The sequence below is a fragment of the Lissotriton vulgaris genome, chromosome 1_1, assembly GCF_964263255.1.
Source record: "Lissotriton vulgaris chromosome 1_1, aLisVul1.2, whole genome shotgun sequence".
NCBI lineage: Eukaryota > Metazoa > Chordata > Amphibia > Caudata > Salamandridae > Lissotriton > Lissotriton vulgaris.
Window position 1 is genome coordinate 85,092,896 of NC_141685.1, and position 24,117 is coordinate 85,117,012.

General features: G+C 48.1%; 1 protein-coding gene across 2 annotated transcripts in view; it reads left to right on the forward strand.

The window, feature by feature from the left end:
* The window catches only part of LOC147737464 (uncharacterized), a 489,484-nt gene that overhangs the window by 268,656 nt on the left and 196,711 nt on the right, over window positions 1-24,117 (forward strand). Inside the window, exons 2-3 of one of the 2 annotated variants that reach the window (XR_015297554.1) lie at window positions 6,270-6,312; window positions 18,022-18,072. The exons of the other annotated variant lie outside the window; for it this stretch is intronic. The gene's annotated coding sequence lies outside the window, so the exon portion shown is untranslated. The remainder of the gene's footprint in view (window positions 1-6,269; window positions 6,313-18,021; window positions 18,073-24,117) is intronic. 2 annotated transcript variants of the gene reach the window in all.

A 24,117-nucleotide genomic window follows, 5' to 3' on the forward strand; every position in this document is an offset into this window, starting at 1 on the left:
TCAATAGCTCGATAGTGGGGGAAGATAGTGTATCAAGAGTCTTAATATGATAAGGGGGACGAGTGGGAATGGCCAAACCTCCACCCTGTTTTCCTGATCTATCCAGATGGACCACAGCATAATCTTGTGGAAAAGACATTGCCAAAGCTGGCGTTGCTTCATTATTCAGCCAGGTTTCGGTGAAAAGGCAGATGTCTGGCCTGGTCTCGTCTAATAGGTCCCAAATTTCCACCACGTGTTTTGGGATAGATCGCGCATTCAGATACAACCCCTTATATGGTAATGCTAGGCCCATCCCGGTCTGTCTCTCACTTCCAGTGTCCTGCACCCTTCCAGTAGGACTGGGGATGGAACATAATAGTGAACTAAGGGGAGTATGCATGACTTCCCGCTATGTCCATCCACAATCGGGGCACTTCTCTAAGGTGACAGCACCTACTACTTGCAGGTTAATTCTCTCCCCTGCACAAGCTGAGGCAAGCCCATATTCTACCAACCTCTACTTAGGGTACACCAGCCTGGGATAAACCGGCAGCATCCCCTGGCAGCCGGCAGCGTCCAGGCGCGGATGAGCGCAGACGGGCTTGCCTTAGGTGCGACTTCGTTGGGCCAGTGGCCCGCCCACTGCGCGCGGCAGGAAATGCAGTGATTTTATACCTGGGAGGGCTGTCCACTAGAGCGCTAACCGTTAGAGTGGCGCCCCACAGGTCTGAAAGACTATGGGCGTGCTCTCTCCACTCAATCAATCGGAAATCCGATTGCGGTGGACCGGAGAGCAGTCCAAACAATGCGCGAAACGTAATCAGTTAAGAGGCAGTTTAGATAAAAGGCAGTTCTAGGTTAAAACAAATGTCACATCTGAAACATATAATGCTAAAAACAAATTAACAGAAGATTCCTACTCAGACTGCTTCCTTCTCTCATTGAGCTGGATCTTGGCTCACCACTGGCTGTCTAAATGAGTCACGGTCAGACGAATTGTATATAACAAAGGTGTTTATCATCGAGCTGGATCTTGGTCACCGCTGGCTGTGTAAATGAGTCACGGTTAGTTGAAATGTATATAACAAAGGTGTTTATCATCGAGCTGGATCTTGGTCACAGCTGGCTGTGTAAATGAGTCATGGTCAGATGAATTGTATATAACAGAGGTGTTTATCATCGAGCTGGATCTTGGTCACCGCTGGCTGTGTAAATGAGTCATGGTCAGATGAATTGTATATAACAGAGGTGTTTATCATCGAGCTGGATCTTGGTCACCGCTGGCTGTGTAAATGAGTCATGGTCAGATGAATTGTATATAACAGAGGTGTTTATCATCGAGCTGGTTCTTGACTCACCGCTGGCTCTGTAAATGAGTCATGGCTAGATGAATTGTATATAACAGAGGTGTTTATCATCGAGCTGGAGCTTGGTCACCGCTGGCTGTGTAAATGAGTCACGGTCAAATGAATTGTATATAACAGAGGTGTTTATCATCGAGCTGGATCTTGGTCACCGCTGGCTGTGTAAATGAGTCACGGTCAGATGAATTGTATATGACAGAGGTGTTCATCATCGAGCTCGATCTTGGCTCACCACTGGCTGTGTAAATGAGTCACGGTCAGATGAATTGTATATCACAGCGGTGTTTATCATCGAGCTGGATCTTGGTCACCGCTGGCTGTGTAAATGAGTCATGGTCAGATGAATTGTATATAACAGAGGTGTTTATCATCGAGCTGGATCTTGGTCACCGCTAGGTATGTATATAAGTCACGGTTAGTTGAAATGTATATAACAAAGGTGTTTATCATCGAGCTGGTTCTTGACTCACCGCTGGCTCTGTAAATGAGTCACGGTCAGATGAATTGTATATAACAGAGGTGTTTATCATCGAGCTGGTTCTTGACTCACCGCTGGCTGTGTAAATGAGTCATGGTTAGAAGAATTGTATATAACAGAGGTGTTTATCACCGAGCTGGATCTTGACTCACCGCTGGGTGTGTTAATGAGTCACGGTTAGATGAATTGTATATAACAGAGATGTTTATCATCAAGCTGGATCTTGGTCACCGCTGGGTATGTATATAAGTCACGGTTAGTTGAAATGTATATAACAAAGGTGTTTATCATCAAGCTGGTTCTTGACTCACCGCTGGCTCTGTAAATGAGTCACGGTCAGATGAATTGTATATAACAGAGGTGTTTATCATCGAGCTGGTTCTTGACTCACCGCTGGCTGTGTAAATGAGTCATGGTTAGAAGAATTGTATATAACAGAGGTGTTTATCATCGAGCTGAATCTTGGTCACCGCTGGCTGTGTAAATGAGTCACGGTCAGAAGAATTGTATATAACAGAGGTGTTTATCATCGAGCTGGATCTTGGTCACCGCTGGCTCCGTAAATGAGTCATGGCTAGATGAATTGTATATAACAGAGGTGTTTATCATCGAGCTGGATCTTGGCTCACCACTGGCTGTGTAAATGAGTCACGGTTAGATGAATTGTATATAACAGAGGTGTTTATCATCGAGCTGGATCCTGGTCACCGCTGGGTATGTATATAAGTCACAGTTAGTTGAAATGTATATAACAAAGGTGTTTATCATCGAGCTGGTTCTTGACTCACCGCTGGCTCTGTAAATGAGTCACGGTCAGATGAATTGTATATAACAGAGGTGTTTATCATCGAGCTGGTTCTTGACTCACCGCTGGCTATGTAAATGAGTCACGGTAAGATGAATTGTATATAACAGAGGTGTTTATCATCGAGCTGGTTCTTGACTCACCGCTGGCTGTGTAAATGAGTCATGGTTAGATGAATTGTATATAACAGAAGTGTTTATCATCAAGCTGGATCTTGGTCACCGCTGGCTCTGTAAATGAGTCATGGCTAGATGAATTGTATATAACAGAGGTGTTTATCATAGAGCTGGATCTCGGCTCACCGCTGGGTATGTATATAAGTCACGGTTAGTTGAAATGTATATAACAGTGGTGTTTATCATCAAGCTGGATCTTAGTCACCGCTGGCTCTGTAAATGAGTCACGGTTAGATGAATTGTATATAACAGAGGTGTTTATCATCGAGCTGGTTCTTGACTCACCAATAGTTGTGTAAACAAGTCACGCTTCGATGAATTGTATATAACAGAGGTGTTTATCATCAAGCTGGATCTTAACTCACCCAGCGCTGATTATGTAACTGATTCACGGTTAGATGGATTGTATACAACAGAGGTGTTTAGAATTGAGCTTGATCTTTGCTCACCACTGGCTGTGTAAATGAGTCGCGGTTAGATGAATTGTATATAGCAGAGGTGTTTATCATCGAGCTGGATCTTGGTCACCGCTGGCTGTGTAAATGAGTCACGGTCAGATGAATTGTATATAACAGAGGTGTTTATCATCGAGCTGGATCTTGGTTACCGCTGGCTGTGTAAATGAGTCCCGGTTAGATTAATTGTATAAATATATGTGATGAGTTTCTTATTTACAGAGACTCATTCAACCACATTCTAGGACAGAATCAATGCATGACGGCAAAATTATTTATAGTAACTATTGTGGAATGGAGGAGCTCAGTACAAAGAGCTTCTCATAAACCTAAGAGCATCAAGTAAGGGTAAAGGGTCATCAGTTATAAAGTAATGGTTATTTGATTTTTGTTGAAACGCTCCTGCAAAGGTCATAATCCAGAATGTTGCTCCTCTTAGGTCTCGGACTAACTCATCGTTTTATACTTTTCCTCATAGTATGAGAGGCTATTTTCTGAACACCTTACTGTGATAAAGTCCTAGCAAAGGTTGTCTACGCAGCTTCTTCACTGTGATTACTGAGTAAGATCTTCTTACACCTTTGCCAAGTTACCTGTAAAAGAGAATTTTATGAGATTGCCTAGGGGCTAGTAATTCCATAGTTCTATAGGTGCTTAACTATAAATATTATATATATATATATTTATATATTTATCCACTGAAAAAAAAACAAAAATGTACAGGGACGTTCTAGTTAGGAAATAGAATTTAAAAAAAACAGAGAAATTAGCTAAAAAAAAAAAGGTTACAGGGACGGTATAGTTCGGATCACAATTTATACACAAAACCATAGAAATTCAGCAGTAATGGTTAGAGTTATCTCAAGAAACTATAACACGTGCCCTCGGGTAACTATAACTTGCACGCCCACCATGCAGTTTTCATATCAATAATTTTACTGCAAATTATATCATCAATGATGGCAAAGAAGTTATCATGAGTGATGTAATATGTGGGGTAATTAGCAGTGCATGGCCAGGGTGTGAGTTATAGTTACATTAGGGCACTGCCTCTGATGCTCCACGCCTCCGGCATGTACCAGCATTGCTCCCGCTCGCAGGGAGAAGCTAAAAATGCTGCTCCCTGCATGCAAGAGCAATTTTTTTCATGTTTCTCTGCCCACTTCACAGCGGGCAGGGAAGCAATTGTAAAGTTTGCTCACAGCAGCTAGGTGCATTTTCTAATGCTCCTGCCTGCTGGGAGCAGACGTAGTGTTTATTCTCGCTTTGCAGGAGCTTTAAAATTGCTCCCACAAAGCGAGAGCAAACACAGGTTTCCGTGTCCGGACCAGTGCGGGCAGGGAAGCTGCTATGCTCTGGCTGGGGCGAACAAAGCGATACCAGGTATCTCTTTGTTCGCTTGGAGTTGGCAGGGTATGCCCAGACGTGGGTCCCTTGCTCCCTCTACTGCTGGATTCAAGATAGCCTGGCTGATGAGGATTATGAATCCGAAACCGGTCCCAGGATGTTTGTTTCCGGTCCAGGGAAGACATGGCTTCGCAGTTCGGGCTGGACTGTTCCCTTGAGGCACAGGGTCAGACTGATTTGCATATGGCCATGTCTGAACTGGGGTGGTGGAGTGGGCTAAAAAATGGCGATGGATTAAACCCAGATCAGTTGGCTGGGGGTGAGTGTTTGATTGGCTCAAAGGCTCCGGCCATCATCCCCTTTGGTATCACATGGTATATCCTCTAGGCACTACCTTGAATACTTCCCAAACTGTAACTGCTGAGAAGAAGTTTGACAAGAGTATCATCTAATAACCACCAGGCATTCAAACACCACATACTTTTCAACTCCCACTGTCGATGTCAGAGGGCTAGTTGGACTGGTGAATGATCAAAAAGCCCGCAGGAGAGACTGACATATTTACCTATGTCATCTACATGAACTGTCTGTACTGAAAATGGGAAGGACCTACAGAGGCGAATGAAGAATGGCAAACCCTGTGAACCACTGAGTAAATCCTGCATGATTGACACAGGTGTATGTGTACTACCAAGGAACACAAACGTTGTACCTAGTAAATGAGTCTCTTGAAGTAACAGGATATCAGGGGTGTGATGTTCAACAAACAACATAACGTCCCCCTCTTAATTTTAGTATTCAAACTATTATCAGTCCATGACTTTATACTATAGCCCATCTCACAGTCTGACAACAATTTGTTAGTCATTAGAATCAAAGTGATCCTGTTCAACTCGCAGGAGCATGTGCCTGGCAACACGAACAAAATGAAACCCTGAAGAATCTAAACGAAAATCCATCCCCTTTACACCCCCACCCTATATTTCCATCCTAGAAATATCAGACATCCCAAATAATATGTAATAATGAACTGTGAAACTCAAGTGAAAATAGAAACAAGCAAGCAAAAGGAGTGATGCACTTTGAATGAAGAGCCCCTTTTCTTATAGAGACCCTTTTCTTTTCTCTTTCAGGGGCTTTGTATTGTGCAGAAAAGCTGAACATGAAGTCAGTCCTTTCATAATGGTCTCTGTTTCCACATGGGAGTGAGTGGGTAAAAAATGCAGAGAAATGCAAAACTTAATTTGGGGCAAATCGTTGGAAAGTTGTTTGAATATACGCAGTCCTATAAATATAAAGAATTACCCACAGAAACAGGAAAAATAGAAAAACAGAAAAACGTTGAGTAGTTTAATTACGGCAGTTTTCTTACATTTTCATGTATTTCATGAAATTCAAGGATGTCATTTCCAATTCACTTTTAAAGACTGGAGGCGGTGGTTCCGTCAGCGGCCACCAGAGGGCGCTCCTCGCCTGCTGATGCTGAACTGCACATTGGCTGAAAAGGAGAAGGGTTTCCTTTTCCGGGTCAGCGGTGGCAGAGACAGCACAAGCAGCGATGCCGACATCACTTCCGGCCTCTCCTGGTGTGTTCAGCCTGCAGCAGAGAAGGAAGGAGCCCTGTCTGGTGGGCAGATACCTCCATCTACAGACCCCCCTCAGCACCCCCAGGAGGAGAAGAGAGCCTGGACAGGTTTCTGCTCAGGTAGGATGTAATGATTGAAAGTATGGGCCCTGGGCCCTCATGGTAGGTGCAGCAAAGACGACACGGACACCAGGATAGTGTGGTAGGAAAGGTCCTGAGCACGTGCGCTCAGCCTCTTTTATTGGCAGCGTCATGTGACACCATGACGTCTGTGGTGGGTGGGTGTAGATTGTATTACATTTCATAGAAACACTAGAGCGTGTCCACGCTAAGACACCACATCACTCCCCCTTTTAATCTATGGAAAGACTAAGCCTCAGAGTTTACATTTGTAGAAAATAACATATCTCAGGATACAGTGAAGTGTTCAGTTCCGCCAAGCTTTTCACTTCGCCGCTGCTTGGGATTGGGCAGATGGAGTTCAGATTGTTTAGGGGAACAACTGTCCGCTTAGGCCTGGTGGTGGTGCCGATGGAAACAGTCTGCAAGCCTTGGGGAACCCCGTTGTACTCACAGTCTTTCTGTTGCTGACCTCCTCGGTGACGGGTGCGGTTGGAGTTCTTGTGGTTCGCCGTGGAGTGATGGTTGGCCTTGGGCTCACTGTGGGGACCCACTGCGCCTGACTTCTTCTTCACTCTTAACTGTAGTAACAGCCAAGTGGATTCATTCCTTCTTTACTTAACTGTGGCAACGGCCACGTGGATTACTTCCTTCTATTATTAACTGTGGCAACGGCCACTGGGATATACTTCTTTCTGCTGTTCTTAACTGTGGCAACGGCCACGTGGATATCCTTCCTTGCTTAACTGTGGCAACGGCCACGTGGATATCCTTCCTTGCTCTCAAGCCGTGGCAGGGGTGCCACCTGTCTTTCCTTTTCTTCCTTTCTGTTGATGGTGGCAGACGTGCCACTCAGCTCTCTCCTCTTCTTCCTTTCTTTTCGCAGTGGCAGACGTGCCACGCCGATCTCTCCTCTTCTTCCATTCTTTTCGCAGTGGCAGACGTGCCACACAGATCTCTCCTCTTCTTCCTTTCTTTTCGCAGTGGCAGACGTGCCACGCAAATCTCTCCTCTTCTTCCTTTCTTTTCGCAGTGGCAGACGTGCCACTCAGATCTCTCCTCTTCTTCCTTACTTTTCGCAGTGGCAGACGTGCCACACAGATCTCTCCTCTTCTTCCATTCTTTTCGCAGTCTTCATCCTTTCTGTTTCGCGACATCACTCGGTCCAATCTTGCATCTTCTCTCCTGACCTGGCTCCTCCATGCAGGGCGCGCCCGCTGCATGTGTGATCCTGGTTTGTCCCCGACTGGAACACTTCCTCCTTCTTCCTCAGCTTCCTGAGTTGGCGTCGCGAACCCTCTTCACTGGATTCTTGTAGGTGACGTTCGTGGGATGGTGTTTAGAGACCTTGACTAGGTCGAACGTCCTGGACCATTGGCGGCCCGCTCCTGCTGATGTTTTGGCAGGTTTCTTCGGTCGTCCTTTCGGACTTTCTGATGTTGGTTAGAGAACCCATCGCGGGTCATACTTGGTACGCGATCTTTCTGTGGATCGGCTTCTGGGGGTGCCACGCTTAGTGGTCTTCTTCGGTAACTCTTCTGCACTGTGGCGTTACCTGTGCCCTTCTTCCATCTCGTGGGGGCTGTGCCTTGCCACGTGGCGCGTTATCTGCGCCCGTTTTCTTCAAGGCTCTCGGACACTTGTTGCGTGTCGTCGGTACTTGCAGCTTTGGCTGGCGTCCTTTGTCTTGCTGCTTGGCTGACGTCCAGTACTTTGCTGCTTTTGGACCGTCGGGTACTTGCTGCTTTGGATGGCGTCAGAAGTTTGCTGCTTCGGACCGTTGGCGGGCGTTAGTTGATTCTGCGGTGATCTCCCGTGGCCACTAGAAGTCACAGCTCTCTCCGTCTTCCGATCTCGGCAGTCTTATTCCCTGATCCTACCTCCAGTGCTTGGCAGCTGTTTTCTCCAGACGTTTCGTCCTTGCTTGGATGCTTGGTGAGGCGTTGGTGCCTCTTCCCACGTCACTCTGGAAGTGGCGTCTGCCGACTCCTTGCTGGTGCGTGTTGGTGTTTTCTCTTCCTTGTCTTCTGCGCGGAGCGCGCTTTCTGGGTTGCGGCGTTGAGATGCTTTCCCTTGGGGCACTACTCCGTCTGTTGCCGCTAGATGGTGCTAACTTCTTTTGCTTTGAGCAGTGCTTGTTTTGTGCTTGAAGATGTTGGTGCAGTAATACTTTTGGCCACTGGGTGGCAGTGTTGCAGGATCTTGTAGCCTGTATTGTCTTCCCGGGTGTGCACTCTACTGCTTCAGTGCACAGGGGGTTGGAGCTGCTGCTGAGAAATGGGTGAGTGATTTTCTCTTGCTTTTCGTGTTGCAGCAATGTACCTATTCAAAATGTGCTGACGTCAGGCATATACTGTAAACGCACTGTTATGTCCCTTTGGTGTTGTGCAGCTTGGGTGCTGGGGGCAACTTTGGCTGTCTTTGTGGGTGCACCGTGGTTCTACTTGATTCAGTGTCTCGGTGGGTTAATTTAAACTTTTGGCGGTGTTGACCGCTTAGCTGGCACTCTGCCCCACACGGAGCCCACGAGGAGGAAGCTCCTTCCTGACGGCGGTGCTGGCAGATTGCAGACGGTCTCTTCGCTTTGCAGCGCTGGCCGCCTGCAGACCTTGGCTCTCCCTCACTCTCTCTCTCCCCGTCCGCGGCCGCCTCGGCAGTGCTCACGCGGGCCGGCTCTGCCTATTTGAAAGTTAGTGGTTCTCTGGCACGGCCGGCTTCACTTTCTCCGGTCTCCCGCCATGCTTGTCGCAGGCCGCGGTTGGGCTCCGCTGGCGCTGCTAAGACTTCCTTTTGCTGGGACGCTGCCGGCAGGTCACGGGTGGGCTCCGCTGGCTCTGCTGTGTCTTCCCTTGGAGGAGGTGCCGCCGGCTGGTCGCGGGTGGGCTCCGCTGGCCTGGACCACGTCGCGAGGGGGGTCGGGAGGCGGTTAGCTACTCCGCTCCCTCCCCCTCGTTGGTGTAGTAGGGTTTTGGGTCCGGCCGCCTTCCCTTCGCGCCGTGGCTTACTCTGGGCCCCGCCGCTTCCTTTACACACGCGGCGGGGGCAGGGGATGACTCGGGCAGGCCGCGGGTAGGCTCCGCTGGTCCTGCTTATATATTGGCACAGTTACTGCTGGGCACTTCGCCCGCCAGGGGCTCACCTTCGGCCGGCAGGCCAGATGCTGCGTCGCGGTCGTGGCGGGTGGACTCCGCCCGGCCCGTGCTCCACTCTGGTGGGGTTCTTGCTTTGCGGCCGTCTCAGGTGGGCTCTGGGCGGTCCGCTCATTCCTCGAGGCACATGTTGGTGGCGGCCGTCGCAGGTGGCTTCAGTCGGCTAGCTGGTCGCCTCTTGGTGGCTGCTGGGCTCCGACATGCACCGGCTTCTCGGCTCGCTGTGCCTTGCTGCAGGGGGTGCCCTTCAGGCAGGCACCACTCCCCCTTCTTCGCAGTGTTTGGTAGTGGCACGCGTGGGTTGCACTACCGACCTCGTCGCCATTGTAATGATTGAAAGTATGGGCCCTGGGCCCTCATGGTAGGTGCAGCAAGGACGACACGGACACCAGGATAGTGTGGTAGGAAAGGTCCTGAGCACGTGCGCTCAGCCTCTTTTATTGGCAGCGTCATGTGACACCATGACGTCTGTGGTGGGTGGGTGTAGATTGTATTACATTTCATAGAAACACTAGAGCGTGTCCACGCTAAGACACCACATAGGAGAGCTGCCAACTCACTTGGCTGCAATTTATTAATCCATGGATCAGATCCCCCCCGAGGAGGAGAGGCCTGTCCAGGGGGGCAGAGGAGGTGATGCCTGTTCAGAGGAGGGGCAGAGGAGGAGAGGCCTGTCCAAGGGTGCAGAGGAGGAGAGGCCTGTCCAGGGGGGCAGAGAAGGTGAGGCCTGTCCGGGATGCAGAGGAGGTGAGGCCTGTCCAGGGGTGCAGAGGAGGAGAGGCCTGTCCAGGGGTGCAGAGGAGGAGAGGTCTGTCCAGGGGTGCAGAGGAGGTGAGGCCTGTTCAGGGGTGCAGAGGAGGTGAGCCCTGTCCAGGGGTGCAGAGGATGAGAGGCCTGTCCAGGTGTGCAGAGGAGGTGAGGCCTGTCCAGGGGTGCAGAGGAGGAGAGGTCTGTCCAGGGGTGCAGAGGAGGTGAGGCCTGTCCAGGGGTGCAGAGGAGGTGAGGCCTGTCCGGGGATGCACAGGAGAGGCCTGTCCAGGAAGGCAGAGGAGATGAGGCCTGCCCAGGGGTGCAGAGGAGGAGAGGCCTGTCGAGGGGTGCAGAGGAGGTGAGGCCTGTCCAAGGGAGAGGCAGAAGAGGTGAGGCCTGTCCAGGGGTGCAGAGGAGGAGAGGCCTGTCCAGGGGCAGAGGAGGAGAGGCCTGTCCAGGGGGGCAGAGGAGGTGATGCCTGTCCAGAGGAGGGGCAGAGGAGGAGAGGCCTGTCCAAGGGTGCAGAGGAGGAGAGGCCTGTCCAGGGGGGCAGAGGAGGTGAGGCCTGTCCAGGGGGGCAGAGAAGGTGAGGCCTGTCCGGGGATGCAGAGGAGGTGAGGCCTGTCCAGGAAGGCAGAGGAGGTGAGGCCTGCCCAGGGGTGCAGAGGAGGAGAGGCCTGTCCAGGGGTGCAGAGGAGGTGAGGCCTGTCCAAGGGAGAGGCAGAAGAGGTGAGGCCTGTCCAGGGGTGCAGCGGAGGAGAGGCCTGTCCAGGGGCAGAGGAGGAGAGGCCTGTCCAGGGGGGCAGAGGAGGTGAGGCCTCTGGGGCAGAGGAGGAGAGGCCTGTCCAGGGGTAGAGGAGGAGAGGCCTGTCCAGGGGCAGAGGAGGAGAGGCCTGTCCAGGGGTGCAGAGGAGGTGAGGCCTGTCCAGGGGTGCAGAGGAGGAGAGGCCTGTCCAGGGGCAGAGGAGGTGAGGCCTGTCCAGGGGTGCAGAGGAGATGAGGCCTGTCCAGGGGGGCAGAGGAGGAGAGGCCTGTCAGGGGCAGAGGAGGTGAGGCCTGTCCAGGGGTGCAGAGGAGATGAGGCCTGTCCAGGGGGGCAGAGGAGGAGAGGCCTGTCAGGGGGGGAGAAGATGTGAGGCCTGGGGGTACGGAGGAGGTGAGCCCTGTCCAAGGGTGCAGAGGAGGTGAGGCCTGTCCAGGGGTGCAGAGGAGGTGAGGCCTGTCCAGAGGAGGGGCAGAGGAGGAGAGGCCTGCCCAGAGGAGGGGCAGAGGAGGAGAGGCCTGTCCAGGTGTGCAGAGGAGGAGAGGCCTGTCCAGGGGTGCAGAGGAGGTGAGGCCTGTCCAGGGGTGCAGAGGAGGAGAGGCATGTCCAGAGGAGGGGCATAGGAGGAGAGGCCTGTCCAGGTGTGCAGAGGAGGAGAGGCCTGCCCAGGGGTGCAGAGGAGGTGAGGCCTGTCCAGGGGTGCAGAGGAGGAGAGGCCGGTCCAGGGGCAGAGGAGGAGAGGCCTGCCCAGGGGTGCAGAGGAGGAGAGGCCTGCCCAGGGGTGCAGAGGAGGAGAGGCCTGTCCAGGTGTGCAGAGGAGGAGAGGCCTGTCCAGGGGTGCAGAGGAGGTGAGGCCTGTCCAGGGGTGCAGAGGAGGAGAGGCATGTCCAGAGGAGGGGCATAGGAGAAGAGGCCTGTCCAGGTGTGCAGAGGAGGAGAGGCCTGTCCAGGGGTGCAGAGGAGGTGAGGCCTGTCCAGGGGTGCAGAGGAGGAGAGGCCTGTCCAGGGGCAGAGGAGGAGAGGCCTGCCCAGGGGTGCAGAGGAGGAGAGGCCTGCCCAGGGGTGCAGAGGAGGAGAGGCCTGTCCAGGGGTGCAGAGGAGGTGAGGCCTGTCCAGAGGAGGGGCAGAGGAGGAGAGGCCTGTCCAGGAGTGCAGAAGAGGAGAGGCATGTCCAGAGGAGGGGCATAGGAGGAGAGGCCTGTCTAGAGGAGGGGCAGAGGAGGAGAGGCCTGTCCAGGAGTGCAGAGGAGGAGAGGCCTGTCCAGGGTTGCAGAGGAGGAGAGGCCTGTCTAGGGGTGCAGAGGAGAGGAGGCCTGTCCAGGGGTGCAAGGGAGGAGAGGCCTGTCCAGGGGCAGAGGAGAAGAGGCCTGTCCACGGGTGCAGAGGAGGTGAGGCCTGTCCAGAGGAGGGGCAGAGGAGGAGAGGCCTGCCCAGAGGAGGGGCAGAGGAGGAGAGGCCTGTCCAGAGGAGGGGAATAGGAGGAGAGGCCTGTCCAGGAGTGCAGAGGAGGAGAGGCCTGTCCAGAGGAGGGGCAGAGGAGGAGAGGCCTGTCCAGAGGAGGGGCAGAGGAGGAAAGGCCTGCCCAGGAGTGCAGGGGAGGAGAGGCCTGTCCAGGGGTGCAGAGGAGGAGAGGCCTGTCCAGGGGTGCAGAGGAGGTGAGGCCTGTCCAGGGGTGCAGAGAAGGTGAGGCTTTCCAGGGGTGCAGAAGAAGTGAGGCCTGTCCAGAGGAGGGGCAGAGGAGGAGAGGCCTGTCCAGGGGTGCAAGGAGGTTAGGCCTGCCCAGGGATATAGAGGAAGAGAGGCTTGTCCAGGGGGCAGAGGAGGCGAGGCCTGTCCAGAGGAGCAGAGGAGGAGAGGCCTGTCCAGGGGAGCAGAGAATGAGAGGCCTGTCCAGAGGAGGGGCAGAGGAGGAGAGGCCTGTCCAGGGGAGCAGAGGAGGAAAGGCCTGTCCAGGGGTGCAGAGGAGGTGAGGCCTGTCCAGTGGTGCAGAGGAGGAGATGCCTGTTCAGGGGTTCAGAGGAGGTGAGGCCTATCCAGGGGTCCAGAGGAGGTGAGGCTTTCTACGGGTGCAGAGGAGGTGAGGCCTGTCCAGGGGTGCAGAGGAGGAAAGAACTGTCCAAGGGTTCAGAGGAGGAGAGGCCTGTCCAGGGGTACAGAGGAGGTGAGGCCTGTCCAGGGATGCAGAGGAGGTGAATGACAGGGTACCAGGGCACATCAAGTCAAATTGAATCAGTGGTCTGTCAAAAATTGGGGGGGGTTACTATAACAGAAACCCACTTTCCTACAGGTAGTCTTTGAACAAAATGTGGAGATGCATACCATGCGTTCTAACTTGTCATTTGCTGGTCTATTTTCCAGAAGGGTCTCTCTTGGAGTCCACCAAGCACGTTTCATCGTATTTTCAGCAACTTGTTTGGGTATCCGCGTTCCTTTAATTTGTGCACAAGAATTTCTGCATTCATGAAATAATCACTTTTACCTGACCAATTCCGTCTTATTCGGAGAAATTGGCCAGAAGGCAAATTGTCATGTAAACTGTGTGGATGATGGCTTGTATAATGCAGGGCATTGTTCCTAACCCTTGATTTGGTAAACAATGTATTTATTCATAAAGTTTTATATAGCGCAAACTTGATCCCGAAGGATATCAGAGCGCTTTACAGTTAGAGGGAGAGGAAGGAAAAGATCACAACAAGACTAAAATGGTGAAACTAATATGCATAAAATCCTATAGTGCAAACATAACAGATCCTATCTAATTCAGGGTTAACGTAGAGTGGGCTCATCAAAGATAAAATGACATCAAGGGAGTGATGATACATAATGATGTAAGCGGGGCAAATACAATTGTAACAAACAGAATTATCAACCAATGCTGTAGTATTTACAGAGCGATTAGGGTCCGTCGTGATAAGGTAAGAACTTATTCATGAGGAATCTTTTTGCTTCCAACTTGAAAGCATCCTTGGAGGAGATTCTATGAATTTCCGGTGGGAGAGAGTTCCAAATATTTTGTGCAGCGCCAGAGAAGGCTCGTTGATGGTAGTTCATAATCTGCCATTGTGGCCAAAGACCGCTACATCCAAAAATGTGATAGATAACTTGCTACTGGACACACAGAATTGTATATCTACTGATCTGGCATTCAGCCATTCAATAAACACATTTAAGATATCATCTTGTTCATCCCAAAAGCAATGTGTACCACCCAGAGGCAATGTCTATGTGGTAATCAAACTCTCGTGTCATCGGTAGGCTAAGAGTAAGATTTATTCACCACTCACCCAACTGCACCAGGAATGTAACTGCCGGTAACCTGGCAACGCATCAACAACAACATTCCAGGAGCCGCTGGAAGGAATCTTTAGTTAAAGATGCGTCACCACAGTCTAGGTCCATTTTAAAAAGCACAGTTTTACCTACAACTTTAGAATGGTTGTATATACCCCTGATCTTGGACATAAATGGGGGAAAGGCATACATTTAGTTAGTGATTCCTGAAGCTCACTATTTCACACATTGTAGGTCAGGAATAAACACAGAGTCTCCTGGTTGTCCAGTTTCGTAGTGCAGTAAACCACACTTGGGGTGTTGGAGATTGTGATGGAGAGGCAGAGGGACTACAATCCCTGGATAATGACCTGTATAGTGGCACTGTCGAGAAGTAACATTTGGTGTCTATTTCCAGCATATTTAGGTATAGTGGTAAAGCCGGGATTAGATGTTATGTCTAGTGGTGTTGTGCGCACACGTCTGTGAATTGCCCACCTCGTTAAGGGTTGTGTCAAGGGTTATTTTTACATCATTTTTCTAGATGTATTGAGCATATTTATAAGTGCCTTCCCACCATCAATGCCCGCTCCTTAGGCAAACATAAGGATGAGATAGCAGAGCTACTCACTGATCATAAACTCAATGTCCTTTTTATAACAGAGACTTGGACAGACCCTGCATCTGGACCAGACCTCGCAGTGGCTACGCCCGAGGGCTATTCTGCCTTAAAACCAAGATAGACTGCACAATAAAGGAGGCAGGCTGGCAATAATTTTTCGCAGCCAGCTAACTACTAAAATAGATCCTATCCCCTCTTCCATTTGCGAAGCACTATACTTCACGATCCTGCTCAGTCCATCCCAAACATTTAAGGGGATACTACTATACCGCCCCCCAGGATCGAGAACAGAGTTTCTGTCCGGCCTAGGTAACCTCCTAGAATCCACAGTAGCCGAAGATACCTTCTCTATTCTAGGCGACTTCAACTTTCATTTAGAAAACCACCTAGATAAGGACACCTCGTCACTACTTGCGGACCTAGAAGCAGCAGGGCTGTCACAGCGAGTTCATAAAGCCACCCACACAGCGGGTCACACGCTGGATGGCCTTTTCACAACTAACCAAAATATCCTTGTAAAAAATATACTCCCTCTAGTGTGGACCAACCATCACGCAATCATATTTGACATTTCAACCCACAGTAAGCCTTTCCTAAACGCCAGCATAAATAGGCCAGATGTAGTTAATCTTGAAAAAAGGTAGACAATCATCTCCTCAATACCCAGTTGTCCTCCCCTCGACCAGATGCCTCGCCAGACTCTAATACTGCCGTGGCCAATTACACCAACTGGCTGCAGAAGGCCTTCAATCTGCTGGCACCGAGCAAAACCCTCTCCAAAAATCGAACCTCCCCGTCAGCCCCATGGTTCACTGAAACCCTAAGGGAACAAAAGAAAGTATGCAGAAATCGGGAAAGGCAATGACGCAAATCCTACACCAGCGAAGTAAAATTTCTCTACAAAGATGAGCTTGCCAAATATAAACGCATTATTGCACAGGAAAAAAGTGAATACTATGTATCCCAAATAGAATCGGCAAAACACTCCAATAAAAAGCTCTATCAAGTAGTCTCTAAGCTATCAGGTCACACACCTACCGCTGCTACAACACCCTCCCAGTCACTATGTAACTCCTTAGCGGATTACTTCTATAATAAAGTTAACAACATCTATTCGGAATTTGCATCTCACACCAAGTTGGCCGATCAACCTCTGATCAACAGTACCCCAGAACATTGTTTGAAGCAATTTGAAAACATAACAGCAGAAGAAATAAATTCTTAATACAATGTCCTCTATAAAGTCAGGGTCAGCAAATGACCCTTGACCACAGGACGCACTCACACCAGTTGCTGAGCAGGTGGCTGCTGTTTTATCCAACATTTTTTATGTAATGTTCTCCTCTGGAACCTATCCACCACCTGGAAGAAGACAATCTTAAAACCTCTATTAAAAAACCCAACCTGGACCCAGTTGTTACCAAAAACTATAGGCCTATAACTAGCCTACCTTTCACAGCTAAAATTGTAGAGCAACTCATGAATATTCAACTTTCCAAGTATATAGAAGACCATCATCTCTTAGATGACACTCAATTTGGGTTCCGCAAAGGCCATGGAACAGAGACCGCTTTAATTAAGGCGTCAGAAGACATTAGAATTATCCTGGACCAGGGAGGAACAGCAATACTCATCCTGCTGGACCTCTCAGCGGCCTTTGACATGGTCGATCATACTATCTTGATCGATCTTGTCACTTGTATGGGCATCCAACACAAGGCCAGAGAACTCCTGCAATCCTTGCTCACCAATCGCACTCAGTCGGTAAACTTAGGCAATTTCCACTCTGCCTAATTGGCCCTACCATGTGGGGTCCCTCAAGGCTCATCCCTGAGTCCGACTCTTTTAAATATCTATGTGTCGGACCTAGCCAAAGTCATCAAGGCTCATGGGATGGGCCTTACTTCCTACGCCGACGATACTCAACTGGTGCTGGCTATGAACAACAACGGAGAAAGGGTTGCAGCTAACTTTCAGGAAGGCATGCTCGCCATCTGTAGCTGGATGGCCAGCAACTGCCTCAAATTAAACTCTGAAAAAACAGAGGTCATGCTCTTCGGTAAACTACTCCCCTGCTGGTCTCAAACCTGGTGGCCCCCCTCCATGGGCACCCACCAACTCCAGTAACCAAGGTTAGGAATCTGGGTGTTACATTTGATGATAGACTGGCTTTTCTTCCACATGCTAATTCGGTAGCCTCAGCATCGTTCCACAAATTACGCATGATTAAAAAACTTCTGCCATTTCTTCCTCTGAACGCTCTAGTCAGCACCTTAGTTATGTCTCCCATAGATTACTGCAATGGACTGTTTGCGAATGTGCAAAAGAAGGTCATTCAAAAACGTCCAACAGTTCAGAATGCAGCTTCTAGAATTTTATCAGGAACCCCTAAATTCAAGTCCATTTCCCACATTGTCAAGAATTATAACTGGTGTCAGTAAAGAATCGGATAAAGTTCAAGACAATTTGCATTGCCTTTAAAGCATCTCACAAAACAGATCCGAATTTCAAATATATCCCCCAAAGATTCACATACACTTCAGCTAAATGTGCCACACACTAAAACAGCTTCTTGGGGCGACAGAAGATTTGTGGTCTCCACGGGTAAACTCTGGAATACTATCCCGCTGGAGGTCAGATCCTGTCAGTCTTTGCTTACTTTTAGAAGGCTGATAAAAACCTGACTCTTCAATCAATAAGATCTCCATCAGGGTTACCTACTGCGGTCCGTAGCACCGAGACACCCCAGGGTATTTGTGCGCTTTACAAATCTCCCAAACAAAATCAATAATAATAAATAAGGAAGCTTGGTCTGTGTGTAAAGGCGCTTTCATGTACTGGATTCATGTGAGGCGGAGAGCCCATTTTAGGTGTCTCCCTTGTATCTACATAGCCTCTAAAGTTTTGTGTCGTTCCATAACGTTAGTGACAATCTGCATTATCTCCTCTCACTCCATGCCCGCTGCTGCTTTTTAGAGTCTCTCCACGTATTGAAATTCATTGTAAAGCAGATGACCCTTGTAGAGAAGGTTATAATCTCTCTGACACCACTTGGTACGTAATATCCCACACCTGGCCCAAAAAAAGTGGTGCACAGTCAATATATTGATGTTGTAATATCAACCTACCTTAATATCAAGTTTTTTATATCGTAGGTACAAAATATCGACAGCAAGAATATCGATGACCAGAATAGCGACCTTAAGGTAAGTAATTTTGTTTTATTTAATATTGATGTAAGTAATATCGTTAGCAAAAATATAGTTGTAAATAATATCAAGATTTATATTAGTGTTATGTATTTAAGTATGTATTTTATATGTATGCGTTTAATATTTTTTGTAATGTATTTTATTTATTTTTAAATATATGTATGAAATGTTTAGAAAATATTAAAATATTTTTAGGCAGATTTTGCATTTTAGTATTAGAGCGGGTTGTGGGTTTACAGGGGAATAGGGTGAGAAGTAATTTAATTATATTAAATTAAAAAATCATTTTCATTAAATATAAATTAATTTTAATAAAATGTTGTGTTTTAGTATTAGACCGGGTTGTGGGTTTATAGGGGAAGAGGGTGAGAAGAAATGTAATTATATTAAGTTAAATATTAATTTTTATTAAATATAAATTAATTTTAATAAACATTTGCATTTTAGTATTAGAGCGGGTTGTGGGTTTATAGGGGAATAGGGTGGGAAGTAATTAAATTATATTAAATATACATTTTTATTAAATATAAATTAATTTTAATGAGAAATTGTGTTTTAGGTCTGTTGCGTTTTATGGCTTTGTAGGGTAATAGGGTGGGAAGTACTTTAATTATTTAATTAATATTTTTATTTAATTTGTATTTATTATTAATGTATTGGTAATTAATAATTGGCCATTCGCTTTTATGACTTTATTAATTAATACGTATATTAATAATACATAATGTGTTATTAGTTTTATTTATGGTTATTGATAATTGCATTATTGTGTATTAATTAATAATTGGTAATTCATTTTTATTAATTGATTAATCGTTAATTATATTATTTTGTTAATTTTGTATGTGTAGCGTGTTGTGTGTTTATAGGGGAATAGGGTGGGAACTAATGTATTATAATTAATTATTTATTTTGATTAATTAATATTTATTAATTAATAATTGTTAAATAATTATTAATTGGTAATATTTTTTTATTAATTGATACAAAATAATTGTGTTATTTTTTATGTGTAGTGTGTTGTTGGTTTATAGGGGAATATATTTGGAAGTAATATATTATAAATAAGTCATTATTATTTTTAAATAATTAATGTGAAATTATTATTAATTAATTACTAATTGTTCATTATTTTTAATTAATTTATAATTAAAATAATGTTCTTTTTTATGTGTAGTGTGTAGTGTATTTAGAGGGGAATAGGGTGAAATGTAATTTAATGTTAATTACGTAAACATGTATTTATTTGTATTGATATTTATTAATAATTCTTTTAATGAACTTTTTCAAATGTTATTTCTATTAAAATATTTTAATTATAAGTGCCTAAAATGAACACCTATGCTATCCACCACTTTCCCTACTGTTACACTGGAGTGGGTGTAGTAATTTTTACCCCTATGCTATCCCACACTTTCTCTACTGTTGCATTTATGGGAGTGGGAATAGTAATATTAATTTCTACGCTATCCAACATTTTCCCTACTGTTGCACTCTCTGGAGTGGTAATAGTATTTTAACCCCTACGCTATCCAACACTTTCCCTACTGTTGCACTCACTGGAGTGGGAATAGTAATTTTAACCCCTATGCTATCCGAACACTTTCCCTACTGTTGCACTCTAAGGAGTGAGAATAGTATTTTTAACCTCTACGCTATGCAACACTTTCCCTACTGCTGCACTCACTGGAGTGGGAATAGTAATTTTAACCCCTATGCTATCCAACACTTTCCCTACTGTTGCACTTGCTGGAGTGGGAATAGTAATTTTAAAACATACGCTATCCAATACTTTCCCTACTATTTCACTTACTGTAGTGGGAATAGTCATCTTAACCCCTACGCTATCCAACACTTTCCTTACTGTTGCATTTGCTGGAGTGAGAATAGTAATTTTAACACATATGCCATCCAAATCTTTCCCTACTGTTGCACTCACTGGAGTGGGAATAGTAATTTTAACACATATGCCATCCAACACTTTTCCTACTTTTTCACTTACTGGAGTGGGAATAGTAATTTTAACCCCTACGCTATCCAACACTTTCCCTACTGTTGCACTCTCTGGAGTGGGAATAGTAATTTTAACACATATGCTATCCAACACTTTTCCTACTTTTCCACTTACTGGCGTGGGAATAGTAATTTTAACCCCTACGCTATCCAACACTTTCCCTACTGTTCCACTCACTGGAGTGGGAATTGTCATTTTTACAATTACGCTATCCAATATTTACCCTACTGTTGCACTCACTGGAGTGGGAATAGTAATTTTAACGCCTACGCTATCCAACTATTTCCCTACTGTTGCACTCACTGGAGTGGGAATTGTAATTTTTACAATTACGCTATCCAATATTTACCCTACTGTTGCACTCACTGGAGTGGGAATAGTAATTTTAACGCCTACGCTATCCAACAATTTCCCTACTGTTGCACTCACTGGAGTGGGAATAGTCATTTTAACCTCTGCGCTATCCAACACTTTCCCTACTGTTGCACTCATTGGAGTGGGAATAGTAATTTTTATAGTTACGCTATCCAATATTTACCCTACTGTTGCAGTCACTGGAGTGGGAATAGTAATTTTAACCCCTACCCCTCCAACACTTACCCTACTGTTGCACTCATTGGAGGGGGAATAGTAATTTTTACAGTTACGCTATCCAATATTTTTCCTACTGTTCCACTCACTGGAAGAAGCGTGCCTCAATGGTTAGAGCGGCAGACCCTGATGCAGAGGTCTGGCCCGGGACCAGGGTTCCATTCCCGCCTCAGTGGCTCTTAAACACAATTTCCCCGGACCTGATAATTCTCACCTCGGGTCTAGTCTAATCATGGGTCACACTCTGTGACTCTGGGCAATAGCTTGCTTAATCTCCACAACGGCCCCAGCAGCGCTGTGGATACCTGGCTTCCCCTTTGGGGTGCCCAGGAGTGGACATTTCACAGGAAAGCCAGGATGGGTTCCACAGCGGTATGAATACAGCGCTACGAGGCCTCCGGGTAGAAGTACACTATATAAATACTCTACATTTACATTTCACTGCAGTCGGAACAGTAGTTTTAACCCCTAGGCTATCCAATATTTTCTCTACTGTTGCAATACCTGCCACTCCTGCAAGTTCGACTGCATCAGGACCCACACTAAATCCACAAACCCCAAACAGAACTCCGACACTAACTACCTAAATTGCATCCTGCTCAACACCCGCTCGGTCCATAGTCACGCCACTGAACTTTGGAACCTACTTGACCCACATCGCCAGATGTCGCATTCCTTACAGAAACCTGGATGAACGCTTCATCAGCACCCGACATCTCCGTAGCCATCCCGGACGGCTACAAGATCATCCGAAAAGACCGCACCAACCAAAAAGGAGGAGGCATCGCCATCGTCCATAATAACACCATCCGCATCACGACCAGCTCTGACGATAACCTCTCTTCCGTGGAACACCTACACTTCCAGATCCACCCTCAGAGGCACCCTCATCTACTGGCCACCAGGACCCCGCACACAATTCAGCGAAGACATCACTGACTTCATCAGCCCTCACACCCTCCCCTCCGAGGACTACATTCTACTGGGAGACCTCAACTTCCACCTGGAAAAGAACAACGACAGCAACACCACCACCCTTCTGGACAACCTCGCCAATCTCGGACTCAAACAACTTGTTGACACCCCCACCCACTATGCTGGGCACACGCTCGACCCAATCTTCACCTCCAGCAAACACATCTTCAATCACACCACAGCCCTTCATTGGATGGACCACAGCTGCATTCACTTCAACTACAAAAAGCGCACGACCCACAACCACCCATAACCACCCACAACCAATTCCCCGAAGACACTGGAACCAAATTACCATCGAACAGCTCTTTTTTTTTTTATTTTTAAAATTTTTAAAACCTTTATTATAAAAGAGCACACAGCTATTCAGCCTAACATCCCGGAGGCAAGGCAGCATAGTATCAGGAGGAAAATAGTGCAAGGCGATTTACATCAGAACATTGCAGGTTGTTTTTTATTTTTTATAAAGATAACCAAACCAAGAAAGAAACGCCAAAGGGCGCATAAGAAAGGCAATGGAGTAAAGAGGACGTGTATGAGTCGGTCAGAGGCAGAGGAGGACAGGTAGAGAATCGATAAAAGAATGAATAGTAGGATGGGGAGGGGGGGAGTAAAGAACAGGAGAAGTACAATCAGCATAAGACAGTTGGTGTCACAGGTTACGGTGATAGGTGTTCGTCCCGGGGAATAGGCTCCGGTGGTAAGCACACATCACCCCTGTACGCATTCCATGCCCCCCACACTTTGTTCCACGTTTGAGGCCTCCCCCTGGCAGCATAAACCGACTTTTCTCTGAGCATACACCAATCCATGTTGGCTTTCCATTGTACCACCAGGGGGGCCGTAGCAGCACCCCACTTCTGAGCAATATCTCGCTTAGCAATCATATTGCCTAGTGTCGCCCAACGAGTCTGCGCCGTGTTGTAATCAGTCGGTTCCCAGACATTGAGGAGGCACCTCCGCGCCTCCGCAGCCAACTCAACACCAGTCACCTCTCTCATAATCCGATGTACTCTCGCCCAGTAAGGGGCAATAACGGGGCATTCCCACAGAATATGCATAAAGGTAGCGAGTACCCCGCAACCACGACGACAAAGGCCATCGGGCGAGAAGCCCATGTGCACAAGCCGGGGGCCGGTGACATACACCCGGTGAAGGATTTTGAATTGCACCAGTCGGAGACGCGAGGAAATGGCGACCTCCTTAGGGGAGGACACTGCACTCTGCCAGTCCTCGTCGTCAAGTTCCAGGCCATCTGCCACCCATTGTTCTCTCAAGCGCAGGAGGAGGTCAGTTCTAACATTTATCAGTTTTTTATAAGACAAGGAAATGGCACTGTCAGGCATATGGCCGTCCAGAATCCTGTCCTCCAAGGGGGAGCTTTCAGGGATTTCGCCCTCCGCTGGCCTAGCAGAAATCAACGCGTGCCTCAGTTGGGCGTAGCGGAAAAACTCCGAGCCGCCCAAATGATACTCGGCCTGCAGTTGGGGAAAGGTCTTGACTTCTCCTTTAACAACCATGCCTTCCACCCTGGAGATACCTATGAGATCCCATTTATCAAAACCCTTGGTGTGCCACAGTCTGCCCAGGATATCAGAGTCGTACAGTGGGGTGAATCCAGTCAGTCTGCCCTGCCAACCCTGTGCTTTAGTAATCATCCACCAGGTGTGAACCGCTGCCTTGGTCGGGCCCGTGAGGCGCCGATCGAAGGATCTGGAATACAGGGCGCGATAGTAGTTGCCACCGCGCAAGAGCCATCTGTCCATTGTGTAGCCTGGGCTATCCGCGGGGCCATAAAAACCATGGTTGATGGCAGTGAGCTGAGAGGACCAGTAGTACCGCCGTACGTCCGGCAAGGCGATACCTCCGTCATACCACGGTAATGTGAGCTTCTGGATGGCGACACGGGGTCGACCCTCCCAGAGCAAGGCACGTTGCAGGCTCTCAATTTCTCGGAAATAGCGAGCCGGAACCGAGTCCTGAGTGTTCTGTAGAGCATACAGGAACCTGGGCAAGGACATCATTTTAAACAATGCCGCCCGGCCCAGGAGAGAGAGCGGGAGCTTGCGCCAACTATCCACATCTCTCCGCAGCCGCTGGAGAGGGGGAAGGAGATTGTGATCATATCGCGCCTTTGAACTACCGGAAATGTATATTCCCAGGTACTTAAAGCCCTGTCCGGCCAACTGGATATTGCAGCCTCTAGGGAGGCGCGGCGTGTCCCCTTTTAGAATGTAAAGGGAAGACTTAGCCCAGTTAATGACCAGGCCAGAGTGGCGTCCAAACAGCCTGAGCACGTCGCATGCTACAATGAGTGACTTGCAGGGAGAAGTAAGATAGTGCAGGATGTCATCTGCGTATAGGGAAACTCTATCCTCAAAGCCCGGGGCCCAAGTGATACCGTGCAAGTCCGGGTGCGCACGTAGCATGGCCGCGAGTGGCTCCAAGGCCAGCGCGAA